This window comes from Manis javanica, chromosome 1 (assembly GCF_040802235.1).
Source record: "Manis javanica isolate MJ-LG chromosome 1, MJ_LKY, whole genome shotgun sequence".
NCBI classification, from domain to species: Eukaryota; Metazoa; Chordata; class Mammalia; order Pholidota; family Manidae; genus Manis; species Manis javanica.
The window spans coordinates 210,362,570-210,382,265 of record NC_133156.1 but is presented as its reverse complement, the minus strand read 5'-3'; the positions used below and the strand labels follow the sequence as shown (position 1 = coordinate 210,382,265).

Genomic DNA, 19,696 nt, shown 5'->3' with positions numbered 1-19,696 from the left:
GATAATAAAAATAATGAATTTAATTTTGAACATATTAAGATTGAATCAGGGAATCTATGGATTCAACTATGATTAGACAGTTGGGTGTATGGATGGGAGGGCAGGCAGCAAGCCTTAGTTCTAGGAAACTAGAGTCAAAGATAAAAGTGATGGTAAAACAGTACCTGGGTACAATACATTTTTTCAGGTGTTTTGCATAAGTAAATTACACTCCTATGTATGAAAACTGTTAAAAGAGAAAGTTGAACCACTAAATAGTCTTAGAGAAGCTCGAGATTGGGAGAGAAACCATATGGGTGTAAATAAGCAAATAGAGTTTCGATGTCCACAGTCAAGTTGGACAGAGAAATGCTGTGGTGCATGGTTTCTGACCCTCATCAGGATATTTTACATAACCACAGAAAAGTACTTTGCACCAAATAGGGAAATATGGACTGATTGATAATGCAATTAGGTGGAATCCTTACTGAACAACTGAGCTCAAAGATTACTGATTTGGGATGTAGAGAAAGTAAGTAGTGTGCTGTATGGCAGTATCCTTGGATTTGACCAAATACTATTAAAAAATTCCCAGGCATAGAATGAAGTCCAAAGAACCACAAACACAAGGTAAATATTAGATTTTCATGGGAAATGGGAAAAGGCTTCTTTGTATCTCCAGGAAATCAGAAACACCTTGATATTTTGGTAAGAGCTAAGTCAGCATGACGTGCTTCTAAATTGTGGTTTGGAGTTCTTTACACCACTGAGCTATCTACCCAGCAATCTAACAAAAACTTTTGGATCAAATCTTAGAATCACATTCATCACCCATTCCACTCTGTTCCTGAATCATACCTTTCTCCTAGACCATTATTCCCCATATTGAGTTCCATGGAAGGCTGGAGTCACAAGATATAAATTATCTTTTTGAATGAATAAAATCTATGGACAAATGACTTTGAGAAATACTGCATACCATAAACATAATACGCAAGGCTGATTAGCTTGTTAAAAGCATCAAGAACTCTTTCAGTAAAGAATCAGTTTACCTGGGTTTAAGTTAGTGGTCCCTAGTTTATTCTTTCACTGAGTTAATTTTAGTCTACAGTCCATTAATACATAAATCTAGTATTTGGTGAAAGAGTTTGGTAGGTATTAATTTTAGCTGCTTTTACACCTACTCAGTAATCATTTATTCTTCAAAACAGCCCTTTAATTAGGGCAAGCATATGTCCCAGTTTGCCTGGAACATTCCCAGTTCACTGCTGTTGATCCGGTGTAATTATTAATAGTTCCCTACTTCTACTCTCAAAAATGTTCTGATGACCAATTATGGACACTCGACCTATAAGGTATGTTATCATCATTTGCTTTTTTTTGCTTGCCTCTCTATCTTGACTCCCTCTTCCACCACTGCAGCCAGAATTAACTTTTAAAAATGTAAATTAGTCATTTCATAATCCTCCACTGGATTCCTGTCACATTCAGAATTAAAGTACCTTCACTGAGTCTTCCAAATCTTTGAGCTTCAAGGAAACCTAAGGAATTAACTGCTAGCTATACCTCTGAGATTATATATATTACCACCCTCCTACTTTTTATCCAGCCTCATTGAGCTCCTTACTGTTCCTGGAACAAGTCAAGTCTGCTCCTACCTCGATGACTCCACACTTGCTGTTTCTCCCCCCAGTTATTTACATGACTTGTTTCCTCACTGCGTTTAGTTTTTCTGCTCAATTTCATTTGCTCTGATCACTGTACCTAAAAGTGCCTCTGCTTCTCTATCTCCTTATCCTGCTGTACTTTCGACCTGTTGGTAGTAGTGTTTGAGCTGTATCTCTAATGCCCTCACTGTATTAGTATCCTGGTACCTCCAGGAAGGTGTGCATGTCCTCTTTGTATGCTATTTCTACTATGTTCAGTTCTTCTAATGAAACTAGAAAAATGGTTCAAAATAACTTGCTCACTTTGGAAGACCAAAATTTTAAAATAATATCAGTTTTCACAAATCTTGGTTCTGGGTTCTTGGCTGGCAAGTGCCCTCTTCTGACATGCAGGCAGTCTTTTGAAGAATATGGATTCAGTCTATTTTTGAAAATTGATCTGTAGTTGAAATAGAGACATGTAGAGGCAGAGCACTTTGTAGAGATCACACAGGAGATACTAGTAAGACAGGGAAACACACTAAGGAAGATAAATGTTCCTTTAGATCCTTCAGTGGGCATTTGGACATCTGTCAGCTTTTGGTCTGTGCCTCAGCGTGCCCTTTTGGGAATTGTCCCATGCCCACCTAGCAGGGATGTCAATTCCAAGGCCCTATCTCAGCAGCTACACAGGTGGGACCTGACCAAATCTCAGTAAGAATATATTATCTCTCTGTGAATACATTGAGTGCAGGGTTCAGACAGTGCTATCACCAGGGGATCAAAGTACCAGAGGGACTCTTTCTTTCTATCTTCCCACTCTGTTTTATTCTTTACCCTGTACCAAGCTCTTACAAGCAAAAAGATTGTCTTCATGATCTCTAGACATCATCTGAATACTGGCCTTCTCAGAAGAATTAAAATTCTTCCCCTTCCTGGCAACCATATCTGATTGGTTCCATTTAATTCATCCTAGGCCAACAAATACAGAGAGAAAGCCAAACAGACAAGGCGAATAAATAGAAATTAATGCTATACTATTGATGGTACAGTCACTTTAAAAATTTTTTTAGAAAAATTCCTATTCATTGCTCCGTGGTTCATCTTTCCAGTGTATCTTCCCTTTCATCACATGAAACATTTGACTCACTGAAAAACGTACAAACATTTAACTTGACTTCCACCTTCACTCCTAGCTTTTCTTGCTCTGGACTTGTCCTGGACTACTGTCTTGTTATCAACCCTGAAATTGTACTCTTCTTTAACTGTATACCCTGGACCTTTATTAGTAAATTCTCTGAGAGAAAGGACTATGTTTTATACACCAAAAGCACAGCATATAAAATATGCTTTGGAAATAAGCAAATGCTCGGTAAATGCTGACTGAATGAATAAATAATATTTATTGGGTAATTACTATGTGATAGGAACTCAACAGACTACATGCTTATCTTACTGGCTCTTAAAATAAGAATGAAGTAAACATTTTAAAATTCTTTTTTTGTGCCTCCCTTAGCACAGGTGTGATTTGTTAGTGCATTTGAATACTTTTGCATAGTTTTGAATAAATACATTATTTAGAGTGAGTAGAGAATATTCATTATATCACTCAATTATTCACCATTTATTTAACTACTTTGTGTTGGAAAATGGTAGTCCCAAGTCTAAGAGGTGTTACAAACCTACTCACATCCCTGGTTAGAGCCCTTCTATTGTCCTCTTCACCCCTACTCTCCTGCCACTGCCTTTAGAAGAATTCCAACTTCTTAACAAAGTAAGGGGAATTTTTATGCCTTGCCTCCCCAGCCTCATCTTTGGCTAAACCATACCTCAAAACTCAGCAATATAAAAATGCTGATAGAGATCAGTCTAGCAATTACCTTTGAAGGGAACATTGTTGGGGAAGGGCTATGGAGGGACCTTCTGAGGTGCTGATAATGGTTCTGTTTCTTGATATAAGTGCTGGGTATATGGACACATAGTGGATTCCATTTATGTAAATCCATTTAACTGAGTAGCTATGTGTTTCTGTAGGTAAATTATACTTCAATAAAGAGTAAAAAAATAAAAATAAAAAAACACCTCTTGCAATATTGAACTATTTGTAGTTTCCCATCCCTAAGGTGGCATATTCTTCTCTTTCCACCAGACTTCTGCATATGCTACCACCTCCACCCACATCACCTCTAGCCTGTGCTATTAACTCTTTCTCTTAGTTTTCATTCAACCGCTTTGCAACAGTCTGTTTCTGCAATTCTCTGCCCTATCAGACTTTAAGGTCTTCATGGATGTTTCTCCTGGTATTTAATATATCTCTGGAGACTCACACATTTAGGATAGGAACAGAGTCACACAATTACATTGGTGTGATAGGCTGATAGAGCTCAATTCTAGGTACTCTAGGAACACAATAAAAAAGCACACAGGCACACAAATATATAAACATGCTTTTTACAGTATGCTGAACCCAAACCAAAAAAGAACATTTGATTTTTGCATTTCTCACTCAACACCACCACCAAAAACAATATTCAAAAGCCTTTCTATGCGTACATGTGTCTATGCATATGGGTATGCATGTATATGCATGTATGTGGATGCAGCTGTTAAAGATGGAGCTTAAGCAGCATTCTGTTAGTGGGGGATCCTTCCACTCTTTTCACTTAGAGACCCATTAAACAGCTTGTCCTTTATGTGAAAATCAAATTAATTATTGTGCTAAATTAATTCTTTTAGAGAAAAGACTAATAAGTTCAAATTAATCCTTTCTGGAAGATCTTCCCATGACTGGATGACAGCTACATTTCATCATATGTATTAATTCTGGTCAGTTAGTGGGGGTTGCCTAGCACAATCTATTAAGAGTAACTCTCAGACTGACCTAGGCTCAGTGACTAATGATGATATGATTGATGTCTGGCATGGACACTTGGAGATCAGGGTGGACAGTGAATTGGCTACACTGTCTAGATTCTAAACCACTACTTAACATAACAATCACATCCAGATTATCTTTGAACAGAATTTCTCCGAGCTGGGGACATGTTAGTGTGCTCTCTAAACATCTGAGATAGAGGTATATTTTATATAATATTTTATAGATGCCTTTTCTGTATAGTGAGAGTTTTTTTCACCAAGGATATTGAAGAAAAGCTCTTTCTCAGACCTTATTTTAGAATATGTGGTTTGGGAGGTTACAACCTCGGTGAACCTTTGGATATCTGATTCTCAAACTATTTAATGAATATTTACGATATATTCCCTTGAAAATTGATAAAATTTTCCAGTCGTTTGGGCACATTTTGTTTCAGCTAGACCCCAAACTGGTTATTGAGGGGAAAGTAAGCTTTGGGACATATATTCTCTTTATTAGTTATTTATTTAGTCTGTGTCCCACAAAAGAGCATGGGCCTAAACTTTGGCTTTGGTACTCATGTACTGAACATAAACTAAGTATGTGTATTACTTAAGTTTAGTTTCTTTATAATGACACTTTTGATGTCTGTTTTTTAGTGTACTGTCTTTTTGTTGTTGTTCTTATTTTCCATTGCTTTGAATTGCTCAGGAAGTTTTGTGATTTAATTTAATAAACTATTATGGTCATTAATTATTATTATGGTTCTTGATTATTGATACGTTAAAAAATCTACCAGGTCCACAGAAGTACAAAGAATTATTAGAGAGTACTTTGAAAACCTATATGCTAACAAGCTGGGAAACCTAGGAGAAATGGACAACTTCCTAGAAAAATACAACCTTCCAAGACTGACCCAGAAAGAAACAGAAAATCTAAACAGACCAATTACCAGCAACGAAATTGAAGCGGTAATCAAAAAACGACCAAAGAACAAAACCCCTGGGCCAGATGGATTTACCTCGGAATTTTATGAGACATACAGAGAAGATATAATACCCATTCTCCTTAAAGTTTTCCAAAAAATAGAAGAGGAGGGAATACTCCCAAACTCATTCTATGAAGCCAACATCACCCTAATACCAAAACCAGGCAAAGACCCCACCAAAAACGAAAACTACAGACCAATATCCCCGATGAACGTAGATGTAAAAATACTCAACAAAATATTAGCAAACTGAATTCAAAAATACATCAAAAGGATCATACACCACGGCCAAGTGGGATTCATCTCAGGGATGCAAGTATGGTACAACATCTGAAAATCCATCAACATCATCCACCACAGAAACAAAAAGAAGGACAAAAACCACATGATCATCTCCATAGATGCTGAAAAAGCATTCAATAAAATTCAACATCCATTCATGATAAAAATTCTCAACAAAATGTGCATAGAGGGCAGGTACCTCAACATAATAAAGGCCATATATGATAAACCCACAGCCAACATCATACTGAACAGCGAGAAGCTGAAGCTTTTCCTCTGCGATCGGAAACAAGGTAGGGATGCCCACTCTCCCCACTGTTATTCAACATAGTACTGGAGGTCCTAGCCATGGCAACTAGACAAAAAACAAAGAAATACAATGAATCCAGATTGGAAAAGAAGAAGTTAAACTGTCACTATTTGCAGATGACATGATATTGTACATAGAAAACCCTAAAGACTCCACTCGAAACTACTAGAGCTAATATTGGAATTCAGCAAAGTTGCAGGATACAAAATTAACACACAGAAATCTGTGGCTTTCCTATATACTAACAATGAACTAATAGAAAGAGAAATCAGGAAGACAATTCCATTCACAATAGCATCAAAAAGAATAAAATACCTAGGAATAAACTTAGCCAAGGAAGTGAAAGACCTATACCCTGAAAACTATAAGACACTCATAGGAGAAATTAAAGAGGTCACTAACAAATGGAAACTCATCCCATGCTCTTGGCTAGGAAGAATTAATATCGTCAAAATGGCCATCCTGCCCAAAACAATATACAGATTCGATGCAATCCCTATCAAATTACCAACAGCATTCTTCAATGAACTGGAACAAATAGTTCAAAAATTCATATGGAAACACCAAAGACCCCAAATAGCTAAAGCAATCCTTAGAAGGAAGAATGAAGTGGGGGAGATATCACTCCCCAACTTCAAGCTCTACCACAAAGCCACAGTAATCAAAACAATTTGGTACTGGCACAAGAACAGAGCCACAGACCAATGGAACAGGATAGAGACTCCAAACATTAACCCAAACATATATGGTCAACTAATATTCGATAAAGGGGCCATGGACATACAATGGGGAGATGACAGTCTCTTCAACAGATGGTGCTGGCAAAACTGGACAGCTAAATGGAAGAGAATGAAACTGGATCACTGTCTAACCCCATACACAAAAGCAAATTCGATATGGATCAAAGACTTGAATGTAAGTCATGAAACCATAAAACTCTTAGAAAAAAACATAGGCAAAAATTTCTTAGACATAAACATGAGTGACCTCTTCTTGAACCTATCTCCCCGGGCAAGGAAAACAAAACAAAAATGAACAAATGGGACTATATCAAGCTGAAAAGCTTCTGTACAGCAAAGGACACCATCAATAGAACAAAAAGGTATCCTACAGTATGGGAGAATACATTCATAAATGACAGATCCGATAAAGGGTTGACATCCAAAATATATAAAGTGCTCACACACCTCAACAAACAAAAAGCAAATAATCCAATTAAAAAATGGGCAGAGGAGCTGAATAGACAGTTTGCTAAAGAAGAAATTCAGATGGCCAACAGACACATGAAAAGATGCTCCACATCGCTTGTCATCAGAGAAATGCAAATTAAAAGCACAATGAGATATCATCTCACACCAGTAAGGATGGCTACCATCCAAATGACAAACAACAACAAATGTTGGTGAGGTTGTGGAGAAAGGGGAACCCTCCTACACTGCTGGTGGGAATGTAAATTAGTTCAACCATTGTGGAAAGCAGTATGGAGGTTCCTCAAAATGCTCAAAATAGAAATACCATTTGACCCAGGAATTCCACTTCTAGGAATTTACCCCAAGAATGCAGCACTCCAGTTTGAAAAAGACAGATGCACCCCTATGTTTATCGCTGCACCATTTACAGTAGCCAAGATATGGAAGCAACCTAAATGTCCATCAGAAGATGAATGGATAAAGAAGATGTGGTACATATACACAATGGTATATTACTCAGCCATAAGAAAAAAACAAATCGTACCATTCACAACAACATGGATGGAGCTAGAGGGTATTTTGCTCAGTGAAATAAGCCAGGTGGAGAAAGACAAGTACCTAATGATTTCACTCATATGTGGAATATATGAACAAAAGAAAACTGAAGGAACAAAACAGCAGCAGAAGCACAGAACCCAAGAATGGACCAACAGTGACCAAAGGGAAAGGACTGGGGAGGACGGGTGGGGAAGGGAGGTATAAGGGCAGGAAAAAAAGAAAGGGGGCAGTACGATTAGCATGTACAGTTTGGGAGGGCACGGGGAGGGCTGTGCAACACAGAGAAGACAAGTAGTGATTTTACAGCATCTTACTATGTTGATGGACAGTGACTGTGAATGGGGATGTGGGGGGGACTTGGTGAAGGGGGGAGCCTAGTAAACATAATGTCGTTCATGTAATTGTAGATTAATGATACCAAAATAAAATTAAAAAAAAATCTACCAGGGCTATAGATTTTTGGAAACTGCAGGTAGCCCACTTCTTTATAAAGTCTTTCATCTTATTATTTGTTTTTGCCTTCTCCTACCTGCCTCACAGTAGATATTTATCTTTTCAAGGCAAAAGAATATTTAAATTAATAGTAAAAAAATCATTTCTAAGGACACAATATAATAAATGATACTGAATATGTAATAGAGAAAAATAGAGTGGTAGAAGGTAGATTTGACCTCTATTCTTCTGCATATGCATTGTAAAAAGTGAAGAGAAAAGAAGTAAGCTTTCATTACATTCTCTTTCCAAAAAAATAAGTGGCCAACTTCTTTATAATTTGTATTGCCACAGTTAAAATGTATTTCATGATAATTTTTATAAAACTAATATGCAACTCTATGATATTGGTGAAAATTTTATGTTCCTATGCTTACAAGCACAAGTTGAATGTCAAGTGGAGTTCTTATTCTTCATTTTACATTTATAAATAGGAAGTTAAGTGCAATTTAACATGTATGTGAGATGGTCCCTGAATACAACACTACCTTTTGTTTCAATGATTCTTACCTCATTTTATCATTTTTATCTAAATCACATTTGTTACATAACAGGGAAGAATGGGGATAAATATGTTAAAATTTGATATGCATTTATTGAAACATAAGTAATATGATAGGGGAAGAGAAAGGAATACAGTTATCCTTTTATTATAAAATATATTTTTATAAGATAATCAAATTTTATTTTACATATTTTTTATTTTATTAAATAACCTCCCACTATAAAATAACAGTTTAACCTCTATTTCTGAAAAGTGTCCAGTCAACAACTTGGAAACATTAGTTTATAAAGAGCAATCAATATTATTTCTTATATAGTTGCTATTCAGAAACACTATTTCAAATAATTGCTTACTCATTAAACAGATTCAAGTAAATGGACAGCAATCTGAGAAGAATAACATGATTTTTGCTCTTGTCAGACATTATATTGAATACTATTTTTATACATTAATTTATTTGTTTCACTTTTAAAAGACCAAGAAGCAGTTGTGGGATGGTGTGACACAGAGGCTAAGCACAAGCTTCAAATTCTGCTTCTTCTCTTTACTTGCTGTGTGATCTACGCATATTATTTAACCTTTCTGTGTCATTCTTTATCTGTAAAATGGTTGCCTCTCTTATACATTAACTCTTAGGATTAATAAGTTAATACATGTGACTTGCCTAGAAGCATGATTGGAAAATAGGAAGCCCAGCACATGTCAAGACAGTTATTAGATGATCAGCGTGACAGTAAGAGGGATACAAGACTTTTTATTTCGTGGATGTATTTTATCCACACGGGTAAAGCAGTGGCAAAGTTAAGATTTAGAAATAGTTTGTTAAAATTATATTTCTTTAAATAAAATTCAACAACAGCTTGCAATTGATCATGGTTCATGATGCTGTTTCTTATATGATACCGTCTTACCTCTCAGAGAAGTTGCTGGGCAGACTAAAGGACTAGAATTGTAATTACTATTGTTTATTATTACTTGGAATATAATGCATGGATTTGAATAAATATTCAATGGATTCTTGTATCTCTACCTAAACTACACCTTGCTCAGAAAATAACTGAAGAAATGTCCTGTTGACTGGTGCCATCTCTTCTATTATGCTATGACTTCATTTTTGACATTTTTTTCCTCTTAAGATTCATGAGTGAATATATTGTTATATCTTAAATGACAGTTTCGGGCTTACCTTCATGGGATGATTTGGAGTAGGAAGGGAAGTCAATATTCATAATCGGCTAATCAAAGATTATTTAATCAGTATCTCCCAAATGCTCAATGTCAGCTGGGTTGATTTTAGAAACTGAGTTGAAAGCAATTAAGAATTCATCTATACTCTCCTCGAAACATGGTCACTCTTTTGCTTCGTATTTCTAGTAACATGGAAAACAGTCTTTTAAGTAAAGCACAATTGATTTTAGTATTGCTTACAAAGATAGTAACACCATTAATTGGTCACTATGCTAAACTCTTTATGCATTTTTCATTTGGTCCCTTCAGTACGGTTATTGCTGTTATTGTGCACAATTTACAGAGAAGGAAATAGAGGCCTACAAAGCTGATATGACCTGTCCACGGTCACACAGCCATCAATACATTGAAGAGCAAGAATGAAATTCAGGCCAACTCCAGCCATCCTCTGTAGTCATGACTCATCGCTGCTTCTACCCATTATCTTGGATAGTCTTCTGTATGCTGAACTGAAATCCAGAGGAGTTATTTATCTTACGTGCATTCAGCCCAGAATCATGTTTGCAGGGCTTGGAGAGCCTGGTCTGCATTTCCCATTTAAATGTAAGGAGTCTTTTGTCACCCTACATATCCTCTTAGTATCTTGGCTAGCATTAGTTTCTTATTCATATATTTTGATATGTGATAACTTAATATATTGTCTGCACAAAATCACATACCCTCTTTTCAAATTTCTCAACATTTGGAAAGGCAAAAGGTAAAAGAGGAGATGATTTGATTATTGTTTATAACATTGTTGCTATCCAAAGTTAGTATGCCCTTTCAAGATAGCTATTTGACAATTTGTTAAAGCAATATAAAATTTCATTTAGCAGCATAGTTAAGAGCCATAACATCAGATAGACATATGTATATTTTTACCTATCAATAATTGTAGCTAGCATACACATAGATTTCAGTCTAAGGAGTATGAGAGATATCAGATAGACCCATGTCAATCTTTCGTTATAGAGGAAACTTCTTTTTAAATATGTTGAAGTATTTTATTAGGAACTGCCTGTCAGCAAAGATGACATCTATAAAACTTCCAAAGAAATCACATTTTTGAGGAAGAGAACTTTTTTTTTTTATCTTCAGCTGTGGTTAATTCTCTCTATTGAAATAAATACAACTGGCTACCTTTTTTTTTATTGAAAAAAGGAAGTGGTTCGTAATCCTGGCTGCACATTAAAACTTCATGGGGTAGATTAAAAAAAATAAACTACTCCTGCCTGAACTCCATGAGCATATTTAGTTCATCAGACATCACCTACCCTAAGTGATTTCCAAAGTGCAGTCAGAGTTGACAACAACAGCTCATCTTAGGGAAGACGTCAGTCAGTGTAGTGGGAACAGCCATTTGCTCCTCAGAAACATTAAGTACCGGGGAAATTTTTCCCCCTATCATTACTTTATATACCTTAAAAGTACCTTAAAAATTCTTAAGAGTGCATGGCATTTTCCTCTAATATCTTGCCTTGACATTTGACAATATAATGTAACTTTAAGATTAAGAAATTTAAAGAGATGCAGATCGGTTCTGTTCTGAAAACTAGGTGATCTGACTTCTGCGGAAACATCACTTTCCATGGATTGACCTTGGAAAAAGTATAAAGCTTCTCTCGTCTTCAAATTTCTCATCAGTACCATCCCCGAATCTCATGCCTCCTGTCATTTTTAAAGTTCTTAAAATCTTCTGTGAATTGTCTAGGAACAGGTAATGTCCCATGGTTTTTAATCACCTGAGAAAATTTTATTTAAAATTTCCAAGAGGAGTTTTTTTTTATGTAACAAAGGGCATCATTTCCTTGAAATTTAGTGACTTTTCCTGTGCGTCAAAATTTTGCATGCCTCTGGAAAACTAAATCTCTTCTCTTATTTTCATACAAACCCTCCCACTATTCAAGGATAAGCCCCCAAAAACGTTTGCTTCTCCTGCTCATTGCAGCACCATGGACCTGGCACAGAAGCTATACAGTCTGGTTTGATTATATAGGCAGAAGCCTCAAATCTGTGCTTTATGCTGTTAGACTAAATTTCTACTTTTCTGTCATTTTTTGCTACCATGAATTTGCTTCATGTCTCAACTAATAATATAGCATACAGCATCCAGTTCATTTTTTTTCACATGAGACAGTCAATAATACTTCCAATTCTCTTCTTGAAAAATCCTCAAGATTTTTCTGTCTGTATAGTTGTCACTGAATGCTTAAGAAGTCATATGTCACAAGGGCAAGTAGCTGGACGATTTGTCAATATTTTCCCATAGATGTTAACATATCTACAAAGAGCAGTAAGTTATTCTTTATGACTTATAGAATTTAAATTTGCTCAGGAAAAACAGGAGCAGACATTTCTCACGAGGATTGCACACTTGAAATATACTTGGCAATAAACAAATGAGAAAACAGTAGATGATGTCATACACGAGTTGCATCTGCTCCCAGATACTAGTGACATCATTTATAATGACCTTTTACATACTGAAAATTGCCAAAACTCCTGCTCTGCTATTCCTTTTGGAAAGCTGGTTGGTGTGTAGTGTTTAATTAAGTATTTTAAAATGTTCTTCTGTAGGCCTGCTACCCTTTAGCTTAAGTTATGCCAGCCTGTCTCTGTTAGTTTAAAGAAAGCAGACATAGTTTATTGCCTGTCTCTTCCTCTCTCTCTCTCTCGCCAGTGCAGATACAGAATAATATTAGTATTTTTAAGTGAAGTAAAATAGGCTATTTAGAGATGTGGAAATGTAAGTTTGAATGTGTAGTTAATTTAACGTGTTGTCTGTGTAAAATATATCAGATGTGATAAGGAATAATTTAATGAAAACACCCATAATTTAGTATTACAGTCGTTTAAAGGATAATGCATTATTATTGAAATAATCCTCTTCCTCTGTCACTTTTTTGGCATTATGGAACATTCCCAACCTCAAAGAAACTGCCACATAACTGAAGTCCCTTCTTATGTATCCCATGAGTGAACTGCCTTTCCTGGCTATCTAATTTATCCAAAGAACATCTCCTTGGTCAGTATCACAAACTATTTTATTATTTTCTTACACTTGTTTATTAATAATTTTCTGTGTCATGTTTTGTCATCAGGGAAGGAAAAACCACATTCATGTTTTCTTTCCTTTTTTTCCCCTCTCATGCTCTAGCATACGATTGAGAACTTGTTAGTTAAATGAAGAGTTGGTTCATATCTTACTTGAAGTATAGACACATTATTCTCAGCAAGAGAAATACTGCATTTAAATTCGATTATCTTGTGTGAAAACTCTTTCAATTCGATCTTGGAAAAATACTCACGTTTTACAGAAAAAAACTGTAGTTTTTTTCCATTGACTTTGTGTTTGCCAGGAGTTCACAGATTTTGCTAACAATTTAAAAAGAACTGCCTCAATGATAGAGTTACTACAATGTGGTAATTAGCTGTAGCAGCATTTCAGAGTGTAATTGATATGATTTGGCTGGGTTAACCAGTGTTCTAGAAAACAGACTACAGTCATACAGACACTGGCATTGTGCCTGCCTTCATATTCATACTTGCACTGTGGATCCCTGAGACATACAGCTTTTGTCACTCTGCTCTGATCTACTATTCCCGAAACATCCCTGGTGGCAAAACTATGTCAGTCTCTGGAAAATTTTCCCTCAAGTCCCTCAGTTTTCAGTTATTAATGAAAAAAAAAAAAGTAAGAAAATGTTAAAGGTACTGAGAAAAGTCCAGAGTTTACATCTGGTTTCAACGATTTCAACTTGCGCAACACTCCATGTTTGTGAAAGTGACCCAGGAAATCTTTGAACAGGATGTAATCAACCTCCGATCCGCTGAGAAACACTGCAAGAATGACTTCAGCTGCCAAAAATAATAATGTCACTTACAAGCAGTTCTTCCTATGCCTGAGGAAGGAGTCACACATGTGCGTCTCTGCTGGCTTCGGGGAAGCAAGCAAGGAAAAAGGCAACTCCTACCGTCCCCAGCCGAAACCACCCAGCACCAGAACAGGGAGCTGTGGTTCATTCCAAGGGTGCTGGCAATATTGAGGAAGATTCGTATTCACAAAAATCCGAACGGTAAGTGACTCCAGACAAAGGCATTATTTTGGCAGCAATTCTGTGCTGTCACTTTCCCTCTGTAACCACGCTGCCCTGGCTTGTGAAGGCAGAGCTGTTAAATACCTCTTAGTCACCAGCCCCAACACAAATCTTTCTATTTTTTTCAAAATATTATCTGGCAGCGCTCCTTAAAGGACATCAAGAGTACAGGAGGGAATATTTCCGAATGATCTTTTAGATAAGTCTCATCACAAAAGCCCTGCACCTACCTCTGTCAAGTCTGGGCTGCTCAGTCGGCATGGGCTGGATGTGAAACAAGACCCGGGATGGTGACTTCTCCAAATTTACCAGAAAGAAAGGACCTGAGTTGCTTGTCCTTTAAGTGTCTCTAAACATGGTTTGCATAGCTGGATCTCTGCTTATCTGTGCCTTTCGGCTTTCGCTTCCATACATGGATCTGTTCCCAACAGTAACTCCAAGCTGTCGAAAAGAAGCTATCTGGCAGCTCTCTGCTTCATCCAACACATGGATGTTAAAAATACACATATAGAAATCCTTCCAGCCAGGCCCATTTCCCTCCCCACCATCCTGCCACTATGCCTTTTTGCAAATACACTTTCAGATTGGCATTTCTACCCTCCAGACAATCAGTTTTTGCCTGATTCCTACACAGAGCTTGCAGGATGTAGATTTGCTTAGCTTTGTGAAAACAGAGACACAATGATAGTTTGTTACCTGGTCTTCACCCTTAAAGATTTTATCGATAAAATATGTATGGGACCTGCAAAATGTTTAGTGAATGGATGAATATATACATGAATAGCTGAACAAATGGATAACATTGTATGTGGATGAATACATACATAATGTATTATTTAATTGGGAATGGTTGTTAACACTTTGGACTATTTATTTTCAAGGGCAAGATAGCAGCAGTAGGTCAAAGTAATTAAGATCTCTAAGAGAGGAAAGGCCAGGTTTATATTTGAACAACTTCTCATGTAGGATATTGTGGCACTTCTTACTGAACTCCTAGCTAGCCCATGGTTAGAGATTTAAAAAACTGTTTTTATTTAATGCTAAAAGAATGTAAACATGAATAGAATACTAATTACTACACGTATTAACTGTGATACTTCAAATGACACAAAACTGTGACCTAAATCTTAAGCGAGAAGGGGTGGGGGGCTAGGGGGCAGGAGGGTAAGGAGGGCAGGGTTGAGGGGTGGGAGGATAAATCCTGTATAATGAACAGGTGAGAAGTACTCCCTTAGGGATTGCAGAAAGTCCACTAAGACTTCCAATTCCTGGAAATTGAGCTTTCAGTTTTAAAATGTCTTCTCTTTTTTTTCAATCTGTTGTTACTCTTGTGTGTAAGAGATCAAAATATGAGGGGTGGGGTGGGGATTTCCAAATAACATTTTCCATTGGCCAGTTTCATTTTCAAAATCCTATTAAAACTCTTATAGAGTCTCTTGTTTGAGAAGAAAAAAGAAACTTGAGGGACAATTCATCTTAGTGCGCTGAAATGGGACCAGTTTGCTAAAAATACTCCAGAGGAAAAAAGGAGGGATAGTGAAAACAAGACTGGCAAAATGGTAATTGTTGCAGGCAATCAAGGTAGTGGTAGAGGGTTCTTTATATTGTCCTCTCTACTTTATGTATGTTTTAAAATTTCCATAAAAGAAATAAAAGAAAAAAGAGAAGAGTACAAAACATATATTAGTGGCAAGTTTGAGGAATCCTAGATTCCAGTAACCTCTGGGCAAAAGCATTAAGGCCAGAAGGGGCAAGATGTTTTTAATGCGAAGTATTTTGACATTCAAACCTCTCCCACCTACTTCCAATTAGATATATATTACATATTTATTATGTTATCTATATTATCTATATATTTTATAGAACATCTGCATAATAATGTATCATCTATATAATAATATATATTCTATATAATAATTCTATCTAATGAAACATTAAGATATGCTGTTTAAAAAGCTGACCAAAGGCAGATAAGGGAGGAACATGGTAGATGGTTGCTTTACTCAGGAGCCATTCAATACCTTCTCTTCCCTTGCCTTTTTCTCCTTAGAAGTCCAAAAGCAAAACTCTTTTTTTCCTCATTGTCCCTTGCAGCTGGTAGTGACCATGTAACACGGTTCTGGCCAAGCAGGTGTGAACAGGAGCCCTCTGGGTGAGACTTCAGGGCAGCATTTATTTGTCTGCTAAAAAGGGACAGGTGCAGCATTTGCCCCTCTCATCCTGGTACCCCCTCCACTTATTTCCTTCCCAGAAAGTACATTTTAGCCTGAAATTTCAGCAGTTGTTTGGTGACCAGGAGGGGAGGAGCAGGAGGACAAAGGCCCCTGCAAGGTCAGGAAGGTGGACCAGACGGACAGAAAGAACTTCAGGTCTCGACAGTGTCATGCTGAACTACCCACCTCTAGACTTCTTGTTCCATGAGAAAAGTAAAATCATAATCAACACAAAGAGAGAATCTCATCCATTTTGAGAGATTGGGCTTTTGTTAGGACTTTTCTTTCTGCTCCAAATTTGGGATATGTGAGGCAAGAGAAAACGCGGGGAGCTCATCCTCACGCTGTTCAAGGGTCCCAGTGCCCCTCGCTGGTCTGCCTTCCGCACTCTACCTTGCAGAGTTTTCTGTGCTTTTTTTAGGGCTTTAGTTGTAGGTAATGGGAGAAGCAGGGAAAAGTATCTTTACTGTATCTTTCTTAAACTTCCTATCTCTTAAGAAGTACTTACTTCTTTTCTTTCTACTGAGTACAAAGTTGGCTAAAATCAGTAGTATTTTTCCTGTGGCCGGGTAACCAAATGCTCATTTGTTCAGGGAGCATTAGGTTTGATAAATACTGCCTGGAAAGAAGCAAATAGGAAAACACAACCGAAACAAAGAAACAAAAGAAGCAACAAAATAGATTGCAACTTTAGAGAGAAGATATGCAAATTTGAGCATAATAGATATTATTTGGAAATTTCAGTTAAAATCACGTACAAGCTTCTTAGCTTTTTGTTATGTTTATTTTAGTTTTTAACCCAGAGTTTAAAAAATAATAATTGCTGGGATTTAGCTGCTGTGGAAGGTAGCTGTACATGGTATGGAAATTTGGAGAGGTTGTAGAAATGTCAATATTATAACCCTATGATAAACACTTAAAATTTAATAGACCCTGGGGCTTGGTAATCACTTTCACTGGAATATATTTTATTAATTATTTTAAACCAAATAAAGTTCCAATGGAATTTATTTTTTTAATCTTGAAATAAAAATTTTTTTATCGATATATAGTTGGCATAATATTATATAGTTTCAGGTATACAACATAGTGATTTGACGTTTATATACATTATGAAATGCTCATTACAATAAGTGTAGTTATCATCTGTCACCATACAAAAGTATTATGATATTATTGACTGTACTTCCTACACTGTACTCTTCATCCCCATTCTTATTTATTTTAAAACTGGAAGTTTGTACCTCTTGATCTCTTATTACCCATCCCGCCATTCTCCTTTCTTCTGGCAAACACCCATTTGTTCTTTGTATTTATAAGTCTGTTTCTAGGGGTTTGTTTGTTTGTTTTGATTTTTAGATTCCACATGTAAGTGAAATCATTAGTATTTGTCTTTCTCTGTCTAATTTAGTTCTCTTAACATAACACCCTCTAGGTTCATCCACATTGTCACAAATGGCAAAATTCCATTATTCCTTATGGCTGAGTTATATTCCATTGTGTGTGTATGTGTGTGCGCATGTGTGTGTGTGTGTGTGTGTGTGTGTGTGTGTATACCACATCCTCTCCACCCACTTAGGTTGCTTCCATATTTGGCCATTTATAAATAATGCTGCAGTAAACATAGGGGGTGCATATATCTTTTAGAATTAGTGTTTTTGGGTTTTTTTGGTAAATACCCAGAAGTAAAGTTACTGGATCATATGGCATTTCTATTTTTAAGTTTTGGAGGAAACTCCATGCTATAGTGACTGCACTAGTTTACGTTCCCACCAAAAGTTCACAAGGCCTTCCTTTCCTCCACGTCCTCTTTGTCCTCCATTTTTTAATGCCAACATCCAAGTTTGAATTTAACATTCAATAAGAGTTGTTTAATAATATTATAATAACATAAGTTATTATAATTTATTGTAATACATAATAATAAATAATAATTTGCTTAATTAGCTCCCTTCAATACAACTTTTGCTAAATGCAACCAAATCTATCTCATTATTTAAAATACAATCATTCTACAAAATTTCAGATCTCAGCAAGCTTTCTTCTAAAAAATACTGAGCTTTCAATTTTAACATAATGTTTGGAGGACAATTATATCTCAGGTACAAAACTCAGACATCTAGTCCCTTTTCTATTTCTTTCTCTCCTCTTCCTGAGTTGTGTCAATGATTGCCATGATCACAGCTACAATACATAAGCTACTAATTTTCAAATATCTATCTCTTTTCATGGCACCCTTCCTCTATACTCTCTGTACTGGAATATAAATTCTCCATATTTCCAATTTTGTTTGACATTTCCTCTTGGATATACTTCAGTGACCTAAAATAACACATGTCCCAGATTGAACTTCTCACATCTTTCCCCTTCAAACCACTCTACCTGGTATTTATTTCTTCTTCATAAGTAGGGCTTTATGTGTTTGAATAAACATATACATATACAAATACATATACACATTTAGTATCTCAAGCTGGAAAGTTCAGTGGCATTTGTTCCTTTTCCATGCCCCCTGCATTTAATCACCACAAATTCCTCAAATTCCTTAAGAGCATGTCTTGATCTCAGTCTGTCCAACACTGTTCTCATGACATCCATTATTTCTCTATGGAAAGAGCTTCTGCTCTGATCTACCTAATACCAGTCTCTTCATAATATATGTTCATTTTCCACTTTTTATGTTCCTAAAATATGAATCTATGACAAAATCATCATCAATAGCAAATCTCCATATTTGTTGCTCTGTTAAAACCATGCTTGGCTTCCCAGTGATTAAAAGGTACACTTCAATCTTCACTGATATCCTATGCAATTACATCTCCTAGCACCCTCTCATATGTAACTTATTCTCTAATTCCAATGAGCTCTTCACTATACCTCATGCATAACACAACCTCTATGACTAAGCTATAGCATATGTTTTTCTTTTCAAAGTGCTGCTTATCTTTTATGATCAAACTACAGACCACTACCACCATGAAACCTTCCTTGAATTTTCCATCCATTCTCCAGCTGCACTTTGCTAATTCTTTGTACAATTTATGGTGCTACATTGACTCTTCAACTATACCATTAATTTCTTGAGTTCTAGAACCATGTCTTATTTAATATTATATCTAGCATGTGAACATTGGACACTTAATAAATGTACAACATTATGAAGGGCAGTATATGACATGCTAAGTGGATTAGAAATTACTAGGGCTGCTGGGGAGCCAGAGAGTCATTTTAAACTGGCAAGGTAGCAATGGTGGGGGAGGGGGCCAGGAAGGAGCTTTCTGTTATTATTTACACAGATTAATAGCTTAGTAAATTTTTTGTGTACTTTACTATTGACAATCATTATCTTTCTTTC

General features: G+C 36.3%; 1 protein-coding gene and 1 long non-coding RNA gene across 7 annotated transcripts in view; one reads left to right on the top strand and one right to left on the bottom strand.

The window, feature by feature from the left end:
• Positions 1 to 14,671, bottom strand: part of SLC8A1 (solute carrier family 8 member A1) — a 374,762-nt gene extending 360,091 nt beyond the window's left edge. Inside the window, exon 1 of one of the 2 annotated variants that reach the window (XM_017655160.3) lies at positions 14,359 to 14,671. The gene's annotated coding sequence lies outside the window, so the exon portion shown is untranslated. The remainder of the gene's footprint in view (positions 1 to 14,358) is intronic. The other variant, XM_017655156.3, reaches the window with a different exon arrangement.
• The window catches only part of LOC118970721 (uncharacterized), a 129,991-nt gene continuing 123,682 nt past the window's right edge, over positions 13,388 to 19,696 (top strand). For 2 of the 5 annotated variants that reach the window (XR_012121663.1, XR_012121659.1), the window contains exon 1: positions 13,397 to 14,107. This is a non-coding gene — a long non-coding RNA (uncharacterized lncRNA). Of the gene's footprint in view, positions 14,108 to 19,696 lie in introns of all 5 variants that reach the window. The other 3 variants (XR_012121666.1, XR_012121664.1, XR_012121672.1) reach the window with 3 other exon arrangements.